Source organism: Hyla sarda, chromosome 2, assembly GCF_029499605.1.
Source record: "Hyla sarda isolate aHylSar1 chromosome 2, aHylSar1.hap1, whole genome shotgun sequence".
NCBI lineage: Eukaryota > Metazoa > Chordata > Amphibia > Anura > Hylidae > Hyla > Hyla sarda.
Genome location: NC_079190.1, coordinates 378,119,906 through 378,146,388, shown reverse-complemented (window position 1 = coordinate 378,146,388; position 26,483 = coordinate 378,119,906). Strand labels below are relative to the sequence as shown.

At 44.3% G+C, this 26,483-nt stretch overlaps 1 protein-coding gene and 1 long non-coding RNA gene across 7 annotated transcripts in view; one reads left to right on the top strand and one right to left on the bottom strand.

The window, feature by feature from the left end:
• The window catches only part of SGSM2 (small G protein signaling modulator 2), a 469,837-nt gene that overhangs the window by 2,499 nt on the left and 440,855 nt on the right, over nt 1-26,483 (top strand). The gene's annotated exons all lie outside the window — the stretch shown is intronic.
• Nucleotides 4,535-26,483, bottom strand: part of LOC130356656 (uncharacterized) — a 43,853-nt gene continuing 21,904 nt past the window's right edge. The window contains exon 3 of the long non-coding RNA XR_008888959.1: nt 4,535-5,106. This is a non-coding gene — a long non-coding RNA (uncharacterized LOC130356656). The remainder of the gene's footprint in view (nt 5,107-26,483) is intronic.

Below are 26,483 nucleotides of genomic sequence, written 5' to 3'. Positions count from 1 at the left end.
ATAGGGGATAAGATGTCTTAGCGCCGGAGTACCCCTTTAAGTTGCACCAAAAAGACTGGAGGAATTGGAGTTTTAGACACTTTTTACACCTCTCTAGACAGTTTTGAAGTGTCTAAAAGAGGCGCTTTGACTAAGAGGAGTCATAAAATGCGCCAGGTTTATTAATGGTGGGCACTTTTATTTTAGTGCAAAATATTGGTGTTAAGTAAGCCAGCCAATTGATGATTGAGGGAGAGGGAAGAACGCGTCTGTTGAGAGGCGCCAGATGTATCATACAGTGCGCCACTCAGATAAACTATCCTATAGACTGTCCTATAGAACTAAGTCTAAGGTTTTTTGGTAATGGAATACAACAGCGTGCTGGGTTCACACTACGTTTTGAAGATATGGGAACCGGACGATATCTCATTCATTTCAATGATCCGACCGGAGTCATATAGTGACTCTGGTCGGCTCATTTTTGCCCCGTATCCGGTTTTCTGACTGGATTGAAAATCGCAGCCTACCACGGTTTTCAGTCCGGTCAGAAAACTGGATACGGGGCAAAAATGAGCCAACCAGAGTCAAACAGTGAATGAGATGGGGTCCGGTCCGGCTGGGATACGTGAGCACCCAGTTTTCACTCCCCCCAGCCGGATCCGGTCCCTGTATAGTTAAAACATGGTGTGAACCCACCCTCAGTCAGATTTGTCATTGATCAGGGTCCTAGTTTCCTTTGAAAAACAAAAGGGGTGTCCACTGATGACATCAATGTCAAGATGACTACAATGACTCTTTAAGAGGACCTGTGGCCAACTCGAATTACATGAGATTGTATTATCACTAAATAGTTAAGGTTACCCTGATCATGCACCTTTTTACAGTTTCTGGATAAGCCATTCTGTTTTGTCTGCTATATCAGGGAATCAGTCAGATGGGCGTTAACTTCATTTTAATAATTTGAGTGACTATTAAGTGATGGACCGGTTTATACAGTCAGGGGGTGTGAATTAGGCATACATGCCCCTCAATGTACAAAATTTTATCTCGGGAACAGAAGGACTTATCATGAAACGGTAAAAAGGTGTGTGATCAGGACACCCTAAGCTATTTAATGACAGTACAATCTAAAATGGCTTTGGTTGGCCACAGGAAACCCTATACATCCTAACACTAGTTAAAGGTCCACAGTTTGGAGACCACTGGTCTTAAGTGCTTGGGGGGCCTCCTAAATCTCCCCCAGAAATTGATATCTGAGGAAATGAGGATCAGGCATATCATACTAGATTTTAACTGCACAAACCATTTGTTCTCAGAGAAAGAAGCAACTGCTAGACGTGTCTGGCAGAAGCTTACCCCTCCTGTCTGTATTGAGAATACATGAACGTTTATGTGTATGGGGAGATCGGGAGAAATAGCTGTTGACCAGACAAACTTTTGAATGTGTATGACTACCTTTATTGTTTGTCTTGTACTCCAGTATTTCCATGAAAGATAGTTGTGCACGAATGTTCAACTATTACCTTCAGCATCTGCGTCCATTCATTATAGCTATGAGCCGCAGGTTAATGGGGCACAATCATGATATTTTTTGCTTATTTGTCAATAAAGGCTGAAGGGTTTCGCCATTGTGACACATTATCACCTATACGATTATAAATGAGGTACCGACCACTAGGACTATCACTGACTTTCTGCAATCCATTGTTTTAGTTGAGCTGCAGTTAAATATGTGCACTGCTGCGCCATCCAAGCTCTATGGGACTGCCAAATATAGCCAAGTAGTCCCATATAGCTTGACCGCTGCTATATTCGTACAGGGACACACAGGACCCTCTTTCTCATGATCACTGGTGGACTCCCTAATGATCAGATGCTTATTACCTTTCCTTTTGTCATTATTGGAAACTCCCTTTTTCTGGAGGCTATTTTTAATATGTTATTCTGTTCAGGCTGGGATAAAAAAAAGACACCTATACTCACCTTTCCCAATCCCCCTGCTGCCACAGTTCTGATGGTGCCAGTCTCTGCTGTCAGCTTGTGCTGGTGTTGACACAGGGAATCGCCATCTCAGCCAATCATCAGCCGAGGAGGGACACCACTGCCACTGAGTAACCACTTCCATGTGCTAAGATTAATACAAGGGTCCCCTGCTGTCAGAATTGTGTTGGTGGGGATTAAGGAAGGTTAGTATAGGTTTTTTTCCCCCCATTTTTTCCCCATTTTTATCTCAGCCTAACATGAATTACATATACAAATATTCCCTGGAATATAGGGCTGGGAGGTATGACCAAATATGTGTATCACAGTATTTTTTTTACTTACGGCGGTTCCACGGTAAATAACGGTATTTTCACCCCCCAAATTATGTGACCCGCGCGCGGTGTTAGGCTTCCCCCCCCCCCCAATCATGTGATCCGCCAGCACTGTTCTGCTCCCCCCAATTAATGATCAGCCCAGCGGGGTACTACTCACAGATGTCAAGCACTGCCCTCCTCCTCTTTGTTGGGGGCCGCCGTGATGGAACTCAAACGCTGTCCGGGCATGCTGGGAGTTGTAGTTTTGCAACAGCTGGAGGTCCGCAGGTTTGAAACCACTGCTGTATGCTGTATCCCTATGCCCGGGCTGCAAAATATACAGAAAATAAACTTTTAACTCACCTACGTCGGCCGCACGCTGGGGACGGGGGAGGACAGCCGTCAGCCTATCACCGGCCGGAGCGATGCCCCGCCCCGGCTAGTGATAGGCTGAGCCCACTGTCATGTAAGAAGCCATCTTCTTACATGACAGTGGGCTCAGCCTATCACTGGCCGGGGCGGGGCATCGCTCCGGCCGGTGATAGGCTGACGGCTGTCCTCCCCCTCGCTCCGGCCGGTGATAGGCTGACGGCTGTCCTCCCCCGTCCCCAGCGTGCGGCCGAGGTGGGTGAGTTAAAAGTTTATTTTCTGTATCTTTTGCAGCCCAGGCATAGGGATACAGCGTACAGCAGTGGTCTCCAACCTGTGGACCTCCAGCTGTTGCAAAACTACAACTCCCAGCATGCCGAGCATGCTGGGAGTTGTAGTTTTGCAACAGCTGGAGGTCCACAGGTTGGAGACCACTGGCGTACAGGGAGTTCCAGCGCCCGGCAGCCCCCAACAAATAAGTGAAGGGCAGTGCTTGACATCTGTGAGTAGTATCCCGCTGGGCTGATCATTAATTGGGGGGGGGGGGAAGAACAGCGCTGGCGGGTAACATAAGGTTCCCCGATGTGGGGACAGCGCTGCGCTAGGCTGATAATACATTCCCGAGGGGGAGGGGCCCAACCGGTATTGCGGTATGGGGGAAAATTCATATCGTGCAGCCCAAAAAATTCGGTATAAAATCCGCCCAGCCCTACTGGAATATACCTTTAACATACAGGAACAAAAAAATCATTTCACATCCTTGTCATGGACAGCTCCACAGTGAACTTTGTTGGGTACACAATGTCAGATTTTTGTTGCGATATGTTAGTTACATGCTTCATTGGGTTTAGGAATTGTTGTAAAAGTTTGTTATATGTTTATAAGTATGTCATTTATAAGTCGGATGTATAGCACTCCTGTGTATTGTGTCATCTAAACATAACAAGTATCTTCATATAATGACCAATGTTATGTTATTTTACTTCTACTTAGAGCATTAAATAGGGCATTGCAGGATTAGAAGTTGCCTACAATATACAGTGCTCCCTCAAGTTACAATATTAATTGGTTCCAGGACGACCATTGTATGTTGAGACCATTGTATGTTGAGACCATAACTCTATGGAAACCTGGTAATTGGTCCTGAAGCCACCAAAATGTCATCCAAAAATAGGAAAATGTGAGGATTAAAGAAAAATAAGTAGATAACTAATATAGATAAAGCAAATCCTTATATATAAAAGTAAGAAAGATCTGCTGGAAGCTGTAAATCACTGTCTGTCAGTGTTTCCCAACCAGGGTGTCTCCAGCTGTTGCAAAACTACAACTCTCAGCATGCCCGGACAGCCTTCGGCTGTCCGGGCATGCTGGGAGTTGTAGTTTTGCAACAGCTGGAGGCACTCTGGTTGGGCTAATGCTGGTCTATGAAGAGGACAGGAGCTTCTTCAGGGTTTTGTACAGAATACTCTATGTCCTAAAAGAGTAACATGAAGCCGCCCTCACCTGGTGTTCAAAGGAGCAGCTAACCCTGGCACAGGTAAAGAGTACAGAACATGTAATACCTTCCTGTACTGTAGGGGGCGCTACCAGCCAGTCAGTGCATGCACTTCAGTAATACAGGGGTTTTACCAGTAAAATGTCCATTCTGATTGGTCAGTTCTTCCGGGTATTGACACATTTCACAGATCTGGACTGTCCATAGCATTGTATGTTGAGTCTGGTTTCAAGTTACAATGTTCCAGAAAAGACCATTGTATGTTGAAACTATTGTATGTTGAGGCCATTGTAAGTTGAGGGATCAATGTACTTATTTATAAGCTGAAGCAAAATGATAATAAAGCTTTCAAGGAATACAAGGAATATAACAGCGCCATAGGTAGTATAGCCGCCTTCATTCTGTCTCAGTCTCCCTATGATGGTATTATAAGAGCATTATAACTACTTAATGAGGTTGTTATAATAATAAGATAATAAAAGTATATCTCGGTATTACCGTTTACTCAATTCCTCCATATATGTAAGGTAAACCGTCACTTTAAATGATTCCTTCAGTAATGGGGCAGCGTTGACTACACAGTAGAATGTTTCACCAGTTTGTCCAGTTCTTACTTACTGTGCCTTGTATTATATGAATGTATGTGTCATCCTATTAAGAATATCGATCACCGGCTGGCTGGGATAAGGCATATTGTCTATTTGTTTCATGTACTCTCTCGTAAGCTCGGGTCTGGGCTTCTTGCACTTCCTGCGTTTTGCGGTCACGCACCGATAATCGTTTTCAGAAAACAGAGACCTCCAGTTCTCTTATCTCCTGTTTAGTGTAATTGCCGTTCTCGCAGGTGGCCAGATGGTGGAATATGGTTGCAGTACAAGGATTTTTCTTTCTTTCTGGGAAGATTAAATGAAGTTATCCTTAAAATGCCTTGTGTGACGGTCTGTGCTGCCAGCTACTATGTCACTTCTAGGGATACAAATAGACAGAAATGAAGAAATCATCATCACTTTACATTCATTTGCTGTATAAAGCATGATAGCTAAGTAGTAAATAACAGTATATTACCGTAAATACTCTAGTATAAGCCGACCCGAATATAAGCCGAGGCCCCTAATTTCACCCCAAAAACCCAGGAAAAGTGATTGACTCGACTATAAGCCTAGGGTGGGAAATACATCATCCCCCCCCATGTCATCAGACCCCCGTCATTAACACCCCCGTCATTAACACCCCTGTCATCATCCCCCCTTCATCATCACCACCTGTCAATCCCTTCATCAGTGGTCTTCAACCGGTGGACCTCCAGATGTTGCAAAACTACAACTCCCAGCATGCCCGGACAGCCATCGGCTGTCCGGGCATGCTGGGAGTTGTAGTTTTGAAACATCTGGAGGTCCTCAGGTTGAAAACCACTGCGGCCTTCGTCATCACTGCGGCCTTCTACTCACCTCCCCTTGGTGGGAAGGAAGGGTGAGCTGGTCGGGCCATCCATATTCGACCATCTATGCTGCAGGGACCGTCCGGTGGGGAGGGTTATTCGTTCCGGGCTGTTCATCTTCACCGGGAGGCCCTCTTTTCTGCTCCGGGCCCACCCCGGACTAGTGACGTTGCCTTGACGACGATGCACAGGGACGTTCATGCGCAGGGACATGATGGACGTCTGCTGCGCACGGACGTCCCTGTGCGTCGTCGTCAAGGCAACGTCACTAGTCCGGAGCGCGGAGAAGAGGGCCTCCCGGTGAAAATGGACAGCCCGGAATGACTAACCCTCCCCACCGGAAGGTCCCTGCAGCATAGATGGCCTGGAACAGCTCACCCTTCTTTCCCACTGAGGGGAGGTGAGTAGAAAACTAAAGGGGGGTCTGGATGATGACGAAGGCCGCAGTGGTCTTCAACCTGCGGACCTCCAGATGTTTCAAAACTGCAACTCCTAGCATGCCCAGACAGCCGATGGCTGTCCAGGCATGCTGGTATTTGTAGTTTTGCAACATCTGGAGGTCCGCAGGTTGAAGACCACTGAGAAGTAATTGACAGGCGGAGAGTTCACTCGAGTATAAGCCGAGGGGGGCGTTTTCAGCACGAAGAATCGTGCTGAAAAACTCGGCTTATACTCTAGTATATATGGTTTATGCTGAACAGGGGCAGCCATGCCGTATGTGAAGGTCCAGCAACAGACATGGCACCTTTTCAGCTATTGGCACCAGCAGGGCTCAGCCGTGGACCACCAGAAGCTATCAGCAGTTTATTTTTTGCACAAACGTATTACTCGGCTAAGGTGATGTCACCACATTAAGCATACTAATAAGACTAGTACCACCCTTGTGCCTTGTGGCATCAGTGCTAGTATGCAAATTTTATAATTATTGTTATTATTATTATACACCAATATTACCCACCAAGGTGTCTCTTCCTAGTGCAAAACAACAACTCCCAGCATTCAAAAGCCAAAGGCTGTCAGGGCATGCTGGGAGCTGTAGTTTTGCAACAGCTGGAGGCGCCCTGTTTGGGAAGCTCTGTTATACACACAGGTCAACATGTATTAAGGCTTGGGCACTTTTTGCCAATCTACAAGAGGAATTTGCGCCAAACCCTCGCTCCCTCACTACACTGCGAAGATCGGCGCCTGCGTCCTGCTACAATATCAAAGAGCTTACGTGACGGCAGTTAAAAAAATTGAATATTCATATGTAGGGCGGGCATAGAGCAGCAAATAGAGGAGGCAGGGAAGCCGTCTCCCTGCCTCCATTGTACACAGAAGAGCTGTAGCAATACATCAATGTACTATAAAACATTGTGAAATCAGGGCACCTAAGCTATTTAATGGCAGTAAAATCACATTTTTTGGTGGGTTGGCTACAGATCCTATTTAATAATGGTAATTTTATTTTTAACCCAGTCTTACTTAAAAATACTAATCATAGGGCTCACAAATCGTGCAGCAACTATAAAGTGTTAGTAAATGAAGCCATACTCAAGACCAGTGTTTCCGAACCAGGGTGCCTCCAGCTGTTGCAAAACTACAACTCCCAGCATGCCCGGACAGCCGTTGGCTGTCCGGGCATGCTGGGAGTTGTAGTTTTGCAACAGCTGGAGGCACCCTGGTTGGGAAACACTGCTCAAGACGATATTTACTAAAATAGCAAAGGGTACAGTTACATATACCATATCCACTTTGGAAACTCTGCTACAGATTTCATACAGAATCAATACAATTAAATAGTTGAAAGCAGCATCAAAACCCCAACAGATCCCCAGCAGCAAATCTGCAGCATTAAATCTACAGCAGATACAGTATGTGTAAATGTACCCTTAGGCTAGCTTTCCACACAGGTTTTTTTTCTGGCGTTATGTGGAAAACTGCTCCAAATTAATGCACATCTCCTCTGCCCATTGACTTTAATGTTTCTTCCGCTGTCCTGTTCACACTGCGGAAATTCCGCTCGCGGAATTCCGATGCTGAATTCCTTTCCGCTTGAAGAAAGAACATGTTCATTCTTCAAGCGAAATCCGCGAGCTGAATCCAATAGAAATCAATGGTAAAAAAAAATTCTGCCCAACATCGTTTTCATGCGGAATTCAAACAGAATTCAAGAGGAATCGAGAAAAGTAGAATTGAATAGCCTCCTCCTTCATTCCTCTTCATTTCTGCGTGGAAATTCCGCTTGAATTCCGCTCCAATTCCGCTTGATGGATAAAGTGACAGAAGGCAACAATTTCCCGACCTAAGGCTGGGTTCACACTGCAGAATTTCTGCCGGAGATCGAGCCGGCGGCACTAGGACCGAGCAGACTGCATTGCTGCCCCCATAGACTGCAATGCATTTCTCGGTGGATCTGCTCAGAACTGCATTGCTATCTATGGGGACGGCAATGTTGTCTGCGCGGTCCTAGTGCCGCCAGCTTGATCTCCGGCAGAAATTCTGCCCAGAAATTCCACAGTGTGAACCTAGCCTAAGGGTACGTTCACACGCGCGGATTTACAGCGGATTTTACGCTGCAGATCCGCTGGTGAAGGCCCGCTGTATGCTGGCTTTACATGTGCCTGCTCGTAGCGGTTATACGCCGCTACCAGCAGACACCCTGCGATGTGCGAGTCGCAGTATACTCGCACATCGCGGGAGCTCTCTGCCTAGCTCAGAGCAGGGAGAGTGGCCGTGATGTGCGAATATGCCGCTCATATCGCTGCACTGTGTCTGCTCGTAGCGCCGTATTGCCGCTACCAGCAGGCACATATAAAGCCAGCATACAGCGGGGCCTTCACCAGTGGATCCGCAGCTAAACGTACTAAAGCTGAACGTACCCTTAGGGTTTATTCACATGGCAGAATTTCCGCTTGTGGAACTCCTCCTCAAATTAAAGCCCATAGACTTCTATGGGATTCCACACTCCCATTCACACTTCAGAATTTCCGCTTGCGGAATTCCGCAAGCGGAAATTCAGAAGTGTGAATGGGAGTGCGGAATCCCATAGAAGTCTATGGGCTTTAATTTGAGGCGGAATTCCGCAAGCGGAAATTCTGCAGTGTGATTAGACCCTAAGGGTAGTTTCACATGGGATGGGTATGCTGTGTGCGGATAATCCACAGCATATTACAGTAGCTGCATTATTCTTAATTATGATTATTATGATACAATAAATTGACTTTATTAAAGGAATATCTTGTTATCTATAAAATCCATCAGGGAAACTACTCTCGGGTGGGTTTCTTATCAGGCGTTTTTTTTAATCTTTCCTGAAGTAACATCTAAGCTGATTTATACCATTTCAAAGTTGACCTTTGATGTGGTCATAAATCAGCTCAGAAGTTGGCACAGGAGACAATAGAAAGGTTGATAAGAAACCCATAATATAATAGATTTTCTGTTGACAGGAAATTTTCTTAAATAAAGACCTATGGAAAAAGACTCGGATTAACTATAGAAATTGCTCTAGAATTTTGGCGCAGTTGCACCAAAAACCATCTGACTTTCAGCACATTTACTCTGCGTTTTCTACACCTGTATTAACATTGTTCCAAAAAGGGGAATGGCCATTGCTGATTTAAGCTATGTTTACATGATGCAATTTCTGTGCTTCCACTCAGATTGCTTTCTGCCAGGCTTAGTCTGGTAGCGGATTTTTTGCGGAATTTGTGCGGAATTTCTTGCGCTCAGTACACAGATTTCGACTTCAGTGAGATTCTGTGGGGGAAATTCTGCAAAAAGAATTGACATGATCATTCTTTTTGCGGAATCTAAAATGCTGAATTTTTGCAGGAGAAATTCCACAGCTGAAACTGCATGGGAATGAAATAGCACAAATTTCATTTACCGCTTTGTTGATGTAGCAGAATTTCCTATCATCATATTTTGACCTCCCAGACCACTATAATGGTGTCCCAGATGATTATAAGGTGACTGCAGTCATACTTTTATTGCTGTTTGTTCTTCTTTTCTTACTAATAAAAACCTTTTATCCAAAAGTCAGGCACAGTCGGATAGGCGTGGCTTGGGGTCCGCCACCACGCCTATCCTGCCTTCCAGCGCTGGGACCGCTATGTCTTACTACACAGTGCATCCACAGCGCATGCGCCCATCGGCTCTAAAGTGCGCGCCGATGCGTCCTGAATTGACAGAGCGAGCGCTCGCTCCCGACGTCTATGCGCTCAGTGTGCATGTGCTGTAATAGAGGCAGTGAGCGGACGAGCGTCTGCCTCTAGTACAGCACATGTGTACTGAGCGCACAGATGTCGGGAGCGAGCGCTTGCTCTGTCAACATAGGACGTGGCGGCGCACTCACGTTAGAGGGATGGGTGCATGCGCTGTGGATGCACTGTGTACTACACAGCGGTCCCAGTGCTGGAAGGCAGGATAGGCGTGGCAGCGGCGGGGCTTAGTGAACCCCAAGCCACGCCTATCCGACTGGGCCTGACTTTTGGATAAAAGGTTTTTATTAGTAAGAAAAGACGAACAAACAGCAATAAAGGTATGGCTGCAGTCACCTTATAATAATCTGGAACACCATTATAACCTTTGCTGTGAAAATGCAAAATCTGGAGGTGCAGATTTGAAATACATATATTATTTAAGTGTATAGAAATTCACCTGGCACTGCGTTGGGATGAATATTCCTTTTGCTAAGCGGTCATCTAGTCAATGCTGCAATCAGCAAACAGGTGATGGTGCTCACGCTAAATAGTCACTACTAGGGCTGCACGATATGGGGAAAATGTGCAATTGCCATTATGGGCCTAAATATTGAGATTTTGATATGCGATGCAATATAAATAAATGGTGAAATCCCCCTATTTTATGTCCAATCTCCTCCATTTCACATCTATCCACCTATTTTATGCCCACCGCCAATTTCACATCTCCCCCGTCACATTCTCTCCCCGTCACATTCTCCCCCCTTGTCACATTCTCCCCCCTTGTCACATTCTCCCCCCGTCACATTCTCTCCCCGTCACATTCTCCCCCCTTGTCACATTCTCCCCCCGTCACATTCTCCCCCCCGTCACATCCCCCCATCACATTCTTCCCCCATCACATTCTTGCCCCCGTCACATTCTCCCCCTGTCACATTCACCCCCTGTCATATTCTCCCCCCCGTCACATTCTCCCCCCCCCGTCACATTCTTCCCCCCCGTCACATTCTCCCCCCCATGTCACATTCTCCCCTCCATGTCACAACCCCCCCCCCCCCTCACAATCGTCCCTCCATGTTACACCCCCCCCCTTTGGCTGTCCGGGCATGCTGGTAGTTGTAGTTTTGCAACAACTGGAGGCACCCTGGCTGGAAACCACTGAAATTTAGTATTTAAATTAGTTTTTACCTGCTCTGGCCTGCCCCCGCCTGCAGCAGCACACGGGAGCCGGCCTGAGCAGATAATCACAAGTTTTCCTGAAGGGCTGTATCGCTTTATCGCAAAAAGCAAAAATCACGATTTGATTGCTTTTGCAATATATCGTACAGCCCTAGTCAGTACATATAGACTTAAAAAAGAAGCTTAAATAAAGACGCGAATCACTCACCACACATACGGTGCTGTTTTCTTTATTCCATGTGTAGCAGTACAGATGGCTATACACAGACGGATGTTAGGGCAGGGCAGTAGGTGTTGGGAGCCCCGTCTGGAGCTACAGCGCCATTTTACGCCCTCTGGCCATAGGGCGTGATATGGCGCCGTCGCTCCGGACAGGGCTCCCAACACCTACTGCCCTGCCCTAACATCCGTCTGTGTATAGCCATCTGTACTGCTACACATGGAATAAAGAAGACAGCATCGTATGTGTGGTGAGTGATCCGCCTCTTCTTTTAAGCTTCTTTTTTGAGTCTACATATATTATTTAAGACTTGCATATCTTACAGCTTTAGCGGGAACTGAAATATGCAACAAATCCACACTTTCACCTGCATTTTTTACATGCAGGAATGTTAAAAATGGCCTGAACACAAATAATTGACCCCAAAGACACAATAGTCTGAATAGGACTAAAATCTGCAAGTTTTATACGTTGTAAGTTTATATATCCTTCTATGCATGCTGAATCTGAATTTAGTGTCTTTGTGAAGCAGTGGGTATCACCAAGTATTAATGGCTTCAAAAGCTCACGGCTGGCTTGCTTAAGGCTGCATTCATTGATCATCCTATCTCTTTGGTTATTGTCTTTCTCTTGGTATTCCAGGTAATTTCAGTACTCAAGATGTTAGAGGAAAGTCTCCCTAATGGTTAAATGTTAGAGAGATACATTGAGATGACAGCACAGTAATTGTGAGAGCTGGTGGTAGAGGAGAGCTGGCATACGATGCACAGAGGAATTGCTGGTTATCTTTGATATGAAGAAGTCATTCATGTGGGCGGCAAAGTGTAACCAGGGTTGATATTAAAGCAGGCCTCGCATCATATACAGTCACGAATGTGGAACTATAGGGTAAATGTAGCAATACGTTATTTCTGTCGGGAGAATAATAATGTATTCTTTCTCTGTACAGCAGGAATTCTTCTCTTATCAAGGTCTCCTTTTACACTTTTTTAGATGTGTTTTATTGAAAAACACCTTGAACTTCAAGCAGTTATTTATCATATTTTTAGGCCATGTGCACATAGGTAGATACATTCATTTTGCTAGTGGGGGTAGGGTGTCTGTGCTGAATATTCAGAGTGTAACCCTGTGGGTAGAAGTGACATGTCAGCTTCTTACTAGCGTCTTCTCCACTACTCTTCTTGTGGCTACAAACAACATTGGCCATTTTCCAGTTATTAGAAACATCTTCTGTTAGAAGGGATTGGTTGTATAGATCAGTCAGGGCTGCAGCAGTCACATTAGGTTGAAGGCATCTGGACCTGTTGCCTAAGGCTAGGTTCACATTGACATTGTCTTCCGTTTCAGGGTCCGTTCGGCTTTTCTTTTTCTTGAGCAGTACAGACCCTGAAACGGGTCGAAACACAATGTACACTTCACAAGAATGGGGTCCGTTGGTGATCCAGTATTTTTGTGGAGCTTAAACTCTGCTGAATTCCCGTCTTTTTGTCAGTATTACCGAGTCCAACAGCAATGTGAACAAGGTCTTATTTTACATGTCACCAGGTTTTACCCTATGTAGCTGGTGGCAACATGTTACATAAAGTAAGGTTTATTACCATGTTCGGATGTCCTCCTGCCTGTCTGATATAGTGGAGAAAGAGAACCTTAAAAGTGTCCTGCGTCAAATGCTCATAAACAGTCATCGGGGCGTGCGGCATCACAAAGTAGTCGCCTGTTATCACACCTACTCAGATGTGAATGACAGCCCGAGCATGGCCGACATCACCACTCTCATCAATGAAATCTTGCGCAGATTCACAAGCAACGATATCCCTAAGCATGAAGTGCCTTCTGGGCTAGAGCTAGACTTCAGGGAGCAGAGCGGTGACATGCCTGAGTAGGTGCGATTAGCCATTTATTAGGCGTGATTACAGCCCGGGGCACAGTTACTAGTTCTGGACACCCCGATGACTACTTGAGCCTCATTAGCATACGACGCAAGACACTTTTAAAGTTCACTTTCTACACTATTTCGGAAATGCAGAAGAACAGGCAGAAAACTTTATTTGACCCTATATAATGTGCTGCCACCACCAGTAGTAAAACCTGGTGACAGATTCTCTTCAACACCCAAGTTCCCCTAAAACATCACTCTCTAACTACAATTTTGTGATCATGAAAACTAATAATGAGCAAAAATTGTTCTTCAAATGGATTTAGGTATTTTATCCATGCCTATTTTTTTTATTTTTTATTTCACAGTTTATGTTCCGTCACTAATATGCCTAAAACTTATTTTACCTTTGTTTTTAACAGGTTTGGTCATTGTTACTGCTTTTATGTTTTGCTGCAGTAATAATTTGTGTTTCCTTCTTCTGTCTAATGTTATACAATTTTCTTGCCGCTACACTTCCTGTTGCTTTATACCTCTTTGTTCAACCATCTTCTGTTTTACTACCAAACTTTTCTCATTAGTAGGACACAGTGGTTGTTTCTTCCTTTTACTTTTGCTATATTGTTTAATATGTACATTCTTTGACAAAAAAAATAAAAATATGTCAGCGGCGTATCTCTTCAAAAACAAAAGTATCAGGCAGCCGAACTTTACCAGGACACCTATTAGACAGTTGTCCAGTCTTCGGCAGGTTGGGTTACCTTTTCTCTAATTCTCTAATGTGTATGGGGGCCTTTACTTTGCAAATACTATGAAACCTCCCCATGAGACCACCTCCTTATCAAGACTAGGTTTCCTAAAATCAATATCCAGTTCAACAATATACACTCATTGACAAAAATAATAACGCACTCAGATAGAAATGTCAGATTGCTGAAAAACCTGGCATGTTTCCAGCAGATATATAAATGATTACACCTGTGGTCTGAATGGACACGGGGTCTTGCCACTAGAAGGTGTTAAATTAATTCTCCCTCTGCCCTGTAAAAAAAGACTTTCAACGGCTACTTTTGGGTAGTGTAATGGACAGTTGCTTTGTACACCATCCAGAAAGTGCCACCTTCATTACACTTCCTTGTCTCTGCTTGGACCACTTCTATTAAAAAATCTTAATCCTTCTAGTACTTATCAGCTGCTGTATACTACAGAGAAATTTGCAAAGTTATTTCCAGCCTGACAACAGTGCTCTCTGCTGACACCTCTGTTTGTGTAAGGAACTGTCCAGAGCAGGAGAGGTTTTCTATGGGGATTTGCTTCTAATCTGGACAGTTCCTGACACGGACAGAGGTGTCAGCAGAAAGCACTGTGGTCAGTCTGGAAAGAAATTCACAAATTTCTCTGTTTTATACAGCAGCTAATAAGTACTGGAAGGATTAAGAATTTTTTATAGAAGTAATTTACAAATTTTCAGCCACCAGTTGATTTGGAAACGTTTATAACATTCTCTATGCTTCTGAGATTATGCTACAGAGAGATAGGGGCGCAAGCATATATCAAAGGGGTAATCCGAAGTGGGGGGGGGGGGATTCTAAAACTATGCTCAGCATGTGTTATATAAAAAAATAAACCTGCACTCCGCTTCAGTGCTCTTGCTGTGCCTCTGGTGTCCTGCTCCATTCCCCAGGTACAATTTCTTTATGATCTGCAGTGACACTCCAGGACTACATTTTAATTCTGCAGTGACTAAATAATACCACCATACTGTAAAGAAATAAAAGCCACTATACACAGACCAGTATCACTAATAACACCACAATACAAAGGACATATAATTCCACCACACCATGGCCACTACCTTGACCATTGACAAATACTGCTATATTGTTATTGAATAAAAACCACTATACAAAAGATCAATAACCCCTGTATAGAAGTGGATCTGAGCTGTACACAGGTGCTGTAGACCATATACTGTTAGTGATTATAGTTACATACTCATAGGGGGCGTCTTCTCTGATTGGAGTCATTCACTTTTATTTTTCTTCTCCATTTGTCCTGGGTCATCATGAAGAATTCTCCCGACCACAACCCATCTCCACCGAATCTGCCAGAATTTTTTTTTGTACATGTTTTACACTGTCCCATATAGTATTCCCCTCTGTGCTCCTATATAGTATTAGGCCCCAACATTGTCCCCTATACAATATAATGCCCCCTCACAGTGCCCCATATATATATAATTATTCCCCCTCATATTGCCCCCATATATATATATATATATATATATATGCCCTCTGACATTGTCCCCATACATTATAATGCCCCCGTATATTGCCCCCATATATAATAATGCCCCCATACATTATAATGCTCCCGTACATTGCTCCCATAAATAATAATGCCCCTTCACATAATAATGCCCCCCTGACATTGCCCCCATACATAATAATGCCCCCTCACATTGTCCCCATACATTATAATGCCCCTTCACATTGCCCTCATATATAATAATGTCCCCCACATTGCCCCCATACATTATAATGGCCCCTCACATTGCCCCCATACACAATAATGCCCCCTCACATTGCCCCGATACATAATAATTCCCCCTCACATTGGAATGCACCCTAACATGGCTCACATACATAATCATGCCCCCTCACATTGCCCCATATATAATAATACCCCCTCACATGGCCCCCATACATAATAAATCCCCCTCACACCACTCACGTTCCTTCGTTCTCCCCTCGCTCCTGTCGCTCCTCTTCTCTCTCTGCTTCATGTGTGGACAGCCTCTACAGAGCCGATGCTGCACAGGAAGCCTGGGCTGGAGTGACAGGAGCCGCTGGCTCCTTCCTGTCACCTCAGCCGCCACAGCCGAGAGCATGCTCAACACTGTGTGCATCTTAAAAGCGTACTCAGTGTTGAAAGTTGCGGTCGCTCGAGGATTTGGGACAGGTGTCCCCGATCCGCGGGCGACCCCACTCTCCCTCTTAAGCTGCTGGTTCTGTTGCAAGGGGTGCGATGGGGCCTGCAATTGAAGGGTCTGGTTATACACATGCAGGAACCGTGCCAGCCCTTGGGCCCCGGGCCGCTTACTGGGGTACCAGCTGTACCCCATGATGGCAGCCCTGCACCCAGGCCCAATGTGTCATACTACTGCACAGCAAATCAATGGTGGGTACAGATTTATTTTTGTGTGTAAAACTCAATGAGCATAGCTCTAAACCCCTCCTCCTCCTGCTGGATAACACTTTAAGGTCAAATATCTTCATCATAGGTCATGTTTGCACAATGTGAAAAAACTGTAGTTTTCTTATATGTGGACTTTTTTCATACAATTCCGGCTGAAAAAAACCAAACGTAAAACAGAAGACATCCATTTTGTAGCCATTTACAACTGAAGAAAAAATGCCAAATTTATGGTGTGTAAACATGGTCTATTTTTTTTAGTTATGACCTAAAATCCCTTGATACAAATCATCCAATAATACTCTTTTTCTTTTTAGAATGTATATTTATGGTTTGCAAAATGGGTTTTGTGATTTCTTATATGTGGATGTAGCTACGGAGGACATAAAAAGGAATGTCCCCTTAGGGATAGTTCAGGGTCAGCCTGAACACATAGGATGTTACTCCAAAACCTGTGGAGGAAGTAATATAATTTATATCTAACAAAGAAAAATCCTTTGATCTTTTAGACTATAGCTAAAGATTCTTTGCTCTGTCTAGGCCTTGACCCCATTATGTCACTGTAGATTTCTGTGTTATATCAAACTTTTTTTTCTCTACTATTGAAATGAAATGTGACGCCCATAAGAAATATAATTTTCTATCTTGAATGGAGTATTGGTGGCATTGATATACCTTTGATTGCTGGTTGTTTTGTTGTTATTAGAATTAGGATCGATACTTTTAAGGCTTTACAAGAAGCCATTACTTTTAAAGCAGTCAGTCATCCTAAGCAGTGTGAAAAGTCAGTGGTGTGGATACAAGAAAGGGGGCCTCATAGCAAATATTGCAATTGGCCTTGTATTACTGTATTTTTCGCTGTATAAGACACACTTTTTCTTCCCCAAAACTGGTGAATACACACCTATCGGGTCGGTCCCTGCGGCCATCAACTGCCAGAACCCGCGGATAATACAGGACATCACCGATTGCGGTGATGCCCTGTATTTACCCTTCAGATGCGGCGATCAAAGCTGACCGCCGCGTCTGAAGCCAAAGTGACACTAACCCGGCTGCTCAGTCGGGCTGTTCGGGACCGCTACGGTGAAATTGCGGCGTCCCGAACAGCTAACAGGACACCGGGAGGGACCTTACCTGCCTCCTCGGTGTCTGCTCCGGGCCGGGTTCCCCTGCATGGCGGTGCTCTCCTTCGATGTCATCACGTCGTCGCGCACACCGTCCCGTTATCTAATAGGAGCGACGTGATGACGGCGACAGAGAGCGTGGATCCCGGGGAAGAAGACGTCCGGAGCGTCGGGGACGCGGCAACAGTGATGGAGCGACATCCAGGGCAGCGGTGACGAGCGGTGACAGGTCCGGAGCAGCGGGGACACGTGAGTACTACTTTCTATACCAGTGGTCTTCAACCTGCGGACCTCCAGATGCTGGGAGTTGTAGTTTTGCAACATCTGGAGGTCCGCAGGTTGAAGATCACTGTTGGGTGCAGAATCTTTTCTTTCTAGATTTTGCACCTTTAAAATTGGGTGTGTCTTATATGCCGGTGCCTCCTATAGGGCGAAAAATACGGTATATGATCTTCTTTAGCCCCCTAGTACAGATCTGGGGGGCATTTATCATGAGAAAACTGGAGAATAAGATAAAAAAGAAACATAGGCCCTCATTTACTAAGAATGTAGGGTTTTTGGTTGTCAGGTTTTTTTTGTCCTCTGTTTATTTTCCATGTGTTATTTACTAAAATGTCGAACGGTGTCCTTTTTTTTCCGCCGTACACATTTATTATTTTTTTAATCCTCAATGGAAAGGACAAAAAAATAAATGCGGGAAAAAACTCTCTTCCGGTACGTGAGAATCTGAGGCAAGTGACACCACCCCAACAACCAGCAATTCAAAAGCATGACATTTCCAAAGCATTTGCCGAATTCCTGAGACAACATTTTCAACAACATTTACAAAATTTTGAAATACCATTTGAGCATGCATTTTTACACAGAGGCTGTGAGCCATAGCGACGACATTCTACAGACCCGGGCTGAAAGTGGTTGGCAATACTATGAATAAAGTTGTGCAATACTTATTTAATAAACCACAGATAATCTTAGAAACATCAAAATCAAAAGACAACAGCAGTTAAAATACACATTTAGTGAAAATTACTTCACACTTGTTTGCACCGTTTTGTTAACCCAGGAAGATATGTGAGGATGAAAAGCGAGTTAAGTGAGTTTTTTAAATTTGGGTTTACCTTATTTATGCATATTGGCCTCTGGCAGTGGGGTTTTCACAATCCACTCTTCTCCACTTTTTCATTGTGTTTTGGACAAAAAAAATGAGGGGTTTTGGGAAAATGTCGGGTTATGCCCATTTTTTGAGAAGCCATGCCCCTTAGTAGGGTTTTTCTAAAACTCTCCAAGTGATTTCTGACATTGTTGTACAGACATGCGCCTAAATTTAGCCTGCAAAACCCGATAAAAAATGTCGGGTTCAGCTTAATAAATGAGGGTAGGGGCGTTGCTAGGTCTCCAAAAGACGGGGCTAGAGCCCATAGTCCAAACCATGCCCTCTTTCACAGCCTCCTCCTTTAGTATACTCCCTACTACCAGCAGGCAACTGTACAGTGTGGTTGCAGCAATCACACTACTACCACCACCATACTGTTACTGACCAAATCCTGTATACTAAGACCAATATTACCAATAATACCAGTATACAAGGGTGAATATTATCACCATAAGTATTACCGCCATACTGTTACTGACCATATCTAACCAAAACTAAGACCAGTGTTACCAATAATACCAGTACAAAAAATGGTCAACATCTCCAAACAAAATGAAACACATTCACAGGTGCACAGTGCTAGTTTTGTGTGTTACCAGTAAGGACAAATAATACTGCCATACCATGACCACCTCCATTACCACTGGCTAGTAACAATTTACCTGAAAGCCTGTAGTTTTGGGTGCAGGGGGGCTGGGCATTATCGGCAAGGTAATCGGTCGATCCCTAGCTTTAACTCCTTAGGAAAAAGGGATTTTTCATTTGTGCACTTTAGTTTTTTTCCTCCTTGCCTTCTAATATCTATAACACTTTCATTTTTCCACCTACAAATCCATATGAGGGCTTGTTTTTTGCACCACAAATTACACTTTGTAAGACATCACTCATTTACTACTAAATTTACAGTGAAACAAAAAAAAAAAATTCATTGTGGGGCACAATTGAAAGAAAAAAAAAAAAGCAATTTTTTAACTTTTGGGGGCTTCCAATTCTACACAGTGCACTTTTTGGTACAAATGACATATTATGTCTATTCTGTAGGTTCATATGATTAAAATCATACCCTATTTATATAGGTTTTGCTTTATTTTACAACTTTTAAAAAATTATAACTTTTTGTATGAAAATTAGTATGCATAAAATTGTCCTCTTCTGACTCCTATAACTTTTTTTTTTTTCGTATACCGAGCTGTATGAGGGCAATTTTTTTGTGCCTGGTATTGACCTGACTTTTTGATCTCTTTTTACTAAATTTTTTTTGGGATGTGACATGAGCAAAAAACGCAATTCTGGGGTTTAGTTTTTTTTTATGTTAATGCCAATTACTGTAAGGATGAATAATGTTATATTATGATAGTTCGAATAATTACGCATGTGGTGATACCTAATATCTTCATTTTTATTTTGCTTACATGTTTTTTATATGGAAAATGGGGAAAAGGGGGGTGATTCAAACTTTTAATATAGAAGTGGTTAATGAGTGTTTTTTTAAACTTGTATTTACATTTTTTTTACACTTTGTTGGTCCCTTAGGGGACTTTTAGGAGGAATCACTAGATTCCACATGCATATCAATGTAGTAACATAGAACTACATTGATCTGTCTGCTCTGTGCTCATTTGGTAGAGCCTGGTCCAGCCAGGCTTTATCAAATGCAGAGCCGGGACCAGGAAGATAGGAGAGGTAAGCCCTCCGGCTACCTCCACAGTGGATCGCGATCGTGCTTAAAGGTCCCTTTAGATGCCCCTGTCAGCTTTGAAAGTGGCAATCTAATGGCTAATAGCCGCCGCATGTCGCCTATTAGCCGTGACCACCAACTACTAAAATCAGCTGGGGCTGCCGAGTATGGAGCAGGCATGAGTCAGGAGCACGCTCCATACATCCTAAGCGGCACCATGACGGACCAGGTCTGTCATGTGTCGCCAAGGGAGTAATTAACCAAGGAGACAAAAAAATGTCCAGACCTGGGGCTATTGGATGGACACCCGGGGCTATAGCCCCATTAGCCCCCCTGGCGATGCCCCTGAATGAGGGCCATAATTTTTGCGCAACCTCCCAACCTTGCACAAAGTTATGCTACTTTTTGATCATCCCTGTCATGCTCACCAAGCAGGCGGAGCTTGTGTCTGAAGGGGTGTAACTTCATTCAAATAGGGTGTGGTCATCCCACTTACTAATTTTATACCTGTGTAAAAGAAGAAAAACAAGAGACCGGAGGCAGCGCCTCGTGTAATACCGTTTAGGTAGTGAAAGGGAAGAGGACACGGGGTGTGTGAACCTCTAGGTCAGGCATAGGCAACCTTCGGCACTGCAGATGTTTTGGACTACATGTCCCATGATGCTCTTACAGCCAAAATACTGACAAAGCATCATGGGAGATGTAGACCAAAACATCTGCAGTGCCGGAGGTTGCCTATGCCTTCCCTAGGTAGTGGCTGCTCACCTTAGAGTGAGCAGCCACTACCATATATTTCATGTTTTTTACTATAAAGAAACTATAGAAAGAAAAGGGAACAGAAAAAAAGCGCAGCAATGTGCCGTTACTCCTAATAACTGAGGGTAAATGAGAAGAGAAGCAGTTCTGCTCACCTTTGGGTGTTGCACTACGGGTACAACACCATATAGCGTAGTGAATAGAAAGTCCGGGAGTGCTGCCACGTCACCTTCTCCGTCTTAGGATGATCCTAGGCGGTCTTGGAAATAGAGGGAACTGTGGTCTGCATTGCAGCAGAAAATGCCGGTGCGTTCAGGCGCTCTCCTCGCAAGTGTAGATCAATCCAAGGTTGGATACAAAGCAAATCCAAAATGGGAAATGATATATAGGCAAAAGGATTTTATTTAACATAAAAGAATAAAATGGGGATAGTAAAAGAAGGCCGTAACATGGGGGGTGGGACAACGCGCTTTACTAGAAAAACAATAATAGTACAGTACCTTGCAAAATAATAATTTTTCTTAATGATTATACTGTAGTAGGACATTTTTCTGTTACCCTGCAACACTGAATTGTGCTCCAGCATGCACTAAGGCTCCATTCACACTGCCATCAGGCTTCATCAGCTTTGACAGTATTAAAAAAGTGCTGTACTATTTCTTCCCATCAAAATGACGGATACTACAAAAGAACCCAATAGACCCCATTATAAGTCAGTGGGGTCTGTTGGGCACAGTCATATTTTCTGTTGTAAAGGAAGCCATGGTGGCAATGTGAACATAGCCTTAAATAGACATCATCTCGCTCTTTCTCTGGCTGCTAGGCTACCATCTTCAGTGTAGGAACTGGCACCATAGGATCCTAAAGTGCTGGTTCTTACTCAAAAATATAGTACAATAAATATCAGAGCAAGACGCTATCTAAATCAGTCATATGTAGTTTTGTGTATACAGCTCATTTGCAGACTTATCTGTCTCCATGGTTACTACAAGGCTCAATGGTTACTACAAGGTAATAAAGATTCATGTATCACTACTTTTCATCTGATACTTGCTGCTTCTGATCCCTAGAAGGTTTTGAAAGTAATTGACTTATATTATTTGTCATTATGTAAAGCTTCACTGTCAAATATGGCCTTGAGTGGGTTATAATAATATACTTTATATAACCTCTTTTTCCTCAGTTATTAAAGCCAGTCCTGTAAATTTATCCCAACTTCTACAACTTTTATTAAAGGACAACTGCAGCGGCATTACACTTATCCCCTATTCACAGGATAGGGGATAAGTGTTTGATCGCGGGGGGTCCGACCGCTGGGACGCCCCGTCTCCTCCCCGTCCCCATACAGTTCTATGGGGGATGTGGGGAGGCACGAATGCTGCCTTCCCGCCTCTCCCATAGAGATATATGGAGGAGGCGTGCCGGTTGCACGTCATGCATGCGGCTGGCACGCCCCCTGCACGGGAGAGCCGTGGCCCCATACAGGAGATCGCCGGGGGCCCCAGCGTTCGGACCCCCCCTCCCCCCCACGATCAAACACTTATCCCCTATCTTGAGGATAGGGGATAAGTGTTTGTAATGCTGCAGATGTCCTTTAACTACAGGACAAATTTATCTGCATCTGCTGTCCCTGTTATTGGGGTATCCTGGGATTTTTGATTATTTGAATGTGAGACAGGGGCAGCAAAGTTAGTCTAGTTACTAATATACTTCACTTACCTGTGTTTGGTGGCTGGTATTGAATTTCTTTGTCTTTCTTTTCCCCAAAGCTCATTTTCTGCAGCCTACAACATAAGTGTTGTCACTTATACACTATATAAGTCAGGTGCTGAAAGGGGGCTTTGCTGCTTCATCTGTTTTGTGTAAAGTCAGCCTCCTGATGACATTATCTGTGCACATATGCATGCATTCATTATCACAAAGATCCACAGCTTGTGTGTTGTGTTGTGCTGTGCTGCAATGGGTGGAGCGACCAATATGTGAGAGGAAAGTAAGCCACCTCCCACCTTGATTGTAGTCTGAGGGAGGCCACGAAAACAGGAAGTAGTCAGTTGCCAAAAACAAGCCAGCAGCATGATGGGGGGCACAGGACACTACCATTTACCATCAACACAAGCACAGATGCTTGGTAAGCGTGCTCATTACTGTATGACGCTTAATTACTAAAGTCACCTTATATTGGATGACCCCTTTAATTGTTCGCATAAAGCTAGAGTCTTGGCAGTGGCCAAGAAAAACTGGAAAATCTGGAAAGTACAAAGCTAATTAAAGTGCAGCGTATATAAAAGCAGCTTACATAATGCACTGATATGTATATACTGGATATGTTTCTGAGGGTTTTTAGAACTGGCAGTAATCAATCAGGAAAAATACAAATCATGGGGATAGAGAATTTTTTTTTACATACCGTATATCGTCAAATATAAGTCGACCCAAATATAAGCTGAGACCCCTAATTTCACCCCAAAAACCTGGGAAAACGTATTCACTCGAGTATAAGCCTGGGGTGGGAAATACATCATCCCCTCTGTCACCATCACCCTCTTTCATCATCCAGGCCCCCGTCATCATCCCCCCATCATCTTAACCCCCGTTGTCATCATCCCCCCGTCATCATTCAGACCCCCCTGTCATCATCACCCCCAGTCAATATCCCCCTGTTATCATCCAGACCGCCCCCTCCGTCATCATACAGGCCCCCCTTGTTGTCTACTCACCTCCCCAGTTCTCTCGGTCCTGTTGCCTTGTAGCTGCAGGGACTGTCCGCATTCCGGTGGGGAGGGTGAGCTGGTCCAGCCCGTCTATCTTCACTGGGATGCCCTCTTCTCCGCTCATGGCTGGCCCCAGACTAGTGACGCTGCATTGATGCCGCCGCGCTGGGACGTCTGTGCGCAGGAACGCCCCTGATGTCACGGACGTCCCTGCGCAGCGGCGTCAATGCAGCATCACTAGTCCAGGACCGACCCGGAGCGGAGAAGAGGGCCTCCCGGTGAAGGTGGATGGCCTGGACTGGCTCTCCCTTCCCACTGGAATGTGAACGGTCCCTGCAGCGAAGATGATCCCTGCATCGAAGATTTTTATTTTTTTGTTTTGTTCACTCGAGGATAAGCCAAGGGGGGCATTTTCAGCACGAAAAATCGTTCTGAAAAACTCGGCTTATACTCGAGTATATACTGTAAGTTATCTGATTAAAAATACTACATATCAGCCTGAACTGTCTGATAACAAAGGAAAAAAGATTGCACTTACAGTCATAGCCGTAAATGTTGGCACCCCTGAAAGTTTTCAAGAAAATAAATAACATATGTTTTGCTATACACATGTTTATTCCCTTTGTGTGTATTGGAACTAAAACAAAAAAGGGAGGAAAAAAACAAATTGCACATAATGTCACACTAAACTACAAAAATGGGCTGGACAAAATTATTGGCACCCTTAACTTAATATTTGGTTGCACACCCTTTGGAAAAAATAACTGTCGGTTCCTATAACCATCAATAAGCTTCTTACACCTCTCAGCCGGAATGTCGGAACACTCTTCCTGCGCAAACTGCTCCAGGTCTCTCTTATTGGAAGGGCGCCTTTTCCCAACAGTAATTTGAAGATCTCTCCACAGGTGTTCAATGGTATTTAGATCTGGACTCATTGTTGGCCACTTCAGAACTCTCCAGCGCTTTGTTGCCATCCATTTCTGGGTGCTTTTTGGGGTCATTGTCCTGCTGGATGACCCAAGATCTCGGATGCAAACCCTGCTTTTTGACACTGGACTGTTCAGTGTGACCCAAAATCCTTTGGTAATCTTCAGATTTCATGATTCCTTGCACACATTCAAGGCACCCAGTGCCAGAGGCAGCAAAACAATCTCATGTATAAACAATCTTATTTTTTCACAATTTTGAAAGGGTGCCAATAATTTTGTCCAGCCCATTTTTGGAGTTTGGTGTGACATTATGTCCAATTTTATTTTTTTCCTTCCTTTTTTTGTTTAGTTCCAATACACACAAAGGGAATAAACATGTGTATAGCAAAACGTGTTACTGCAATCCTTTTCTGTGAGAAATACTTTATTTTCTTGAAGAATATCAGGGGTGCCAAGATTTATGGCCATGACTGTGTCTCCATTACAAAGGAGATAAGGTAGACTTTAGATTTACCTTTCTTTTAATAACAAAATATTCCAAATGCTTGAATGTCATGATAAGAATAACATAGACGTTTAGGTGGATTTGTTTTACTAATCTGCTCAGTAATACAGGGACAGACATACAGATGCCTTTCCTTACCCTTTCTCATGGCTCAACATAGCCCAAAGGCTATGTTCCAGTGGCGAAAAATTTGCAGAATGTCCGCCAAGAAAACACTGACAGACATTCCGCAAGTTTGCATGTTCTTCTTATGCTAGGACCACTTGGAAATGCACCTTCTCCATAGACGGCAATGCATTTCCAAGCAGATTCTGGCAAAAGAATGAACATGTTAATTATTTCAGCAAACACCAGAATCGTGATTAAGGAGATTGAAACATATGGTCGGAACTTCCGCTGTGTGAAAACATTGGGACTCTGCTATAACTGAATTTCCGAGTGGAATTTTTATGCTGGCTTCTGCACACAAATTTCTCCATGTGAACATGATCTAAGGCCTCCTTTTCAGTATATGTAGCTTTTTTTCCCTACTTTAAAAAAAATTTAACTTTCTAAAAATATTCTTAGAATTGCCCAATTCTGTCCCCTATACTTTTGTTATTTTTCGGTCTGCAGTGTGAGGACTAGTTTGTTTGCCTCATGATCTGTTGTTTTTATTAGCACCATTTTGGTTTAGATGGGACTATTTATTTATTTATTTTTATTATGGATTTTCAAACAAAGGTTATGTACCAAAAGGTATTGTCACGATTCGGCTTCCAGGTAGTGGATCCTCTGTGTCAGCGAGGGATTGGCGTGGACCGTGCTAGTGGACCGGTTCTAAGAGGCTACTGGTTTTCACCAGAGCCCGCCGCAAAGCGGGATGGTCTTGCTGCGGCAGTAGCAACCAGGTCGTATCCACTAGCAACGGCTCTACCTCGCTGACTGCTGAGAAGGCGTGGGACAGAAGGACTAGGCAGAGGCAAGGTCAGACGTAGCAGAAGGTCGGGGGCAGGCGGCAAGGTTCGTAGTCAGGATGGGTAGCAGAAGTTCAGGTACACAGGCTTTGGACACACTAAACGCTTTCACTGGCACAAGGCAACAAGATCCGGCAAGGGAGTGCATGGGAGGAGGTCAGATATAGTCAGGGACCAGGTGGAAGCCAATTAGGCTAATTGGGCCAGGCACCAATCATTGGTGCACTGGCCCTTTAAGTCTCAGAGAGCTGGCGCGCGCGCCCCCTAGAGAGCGGAGCCGCGCGCGCCAGCACATGACAGCAGGGGACCGGGACGGGTAAGTGACCTGGGATGCGATTCGCGAGCGGGCGCGTCCCGCTGTGCGAATCGCATCCCCAACGGCCATGACAGTGCAGCGCTCCCGGTCAGCGGGACTGACCGGGGCGCTGCAGGGAGA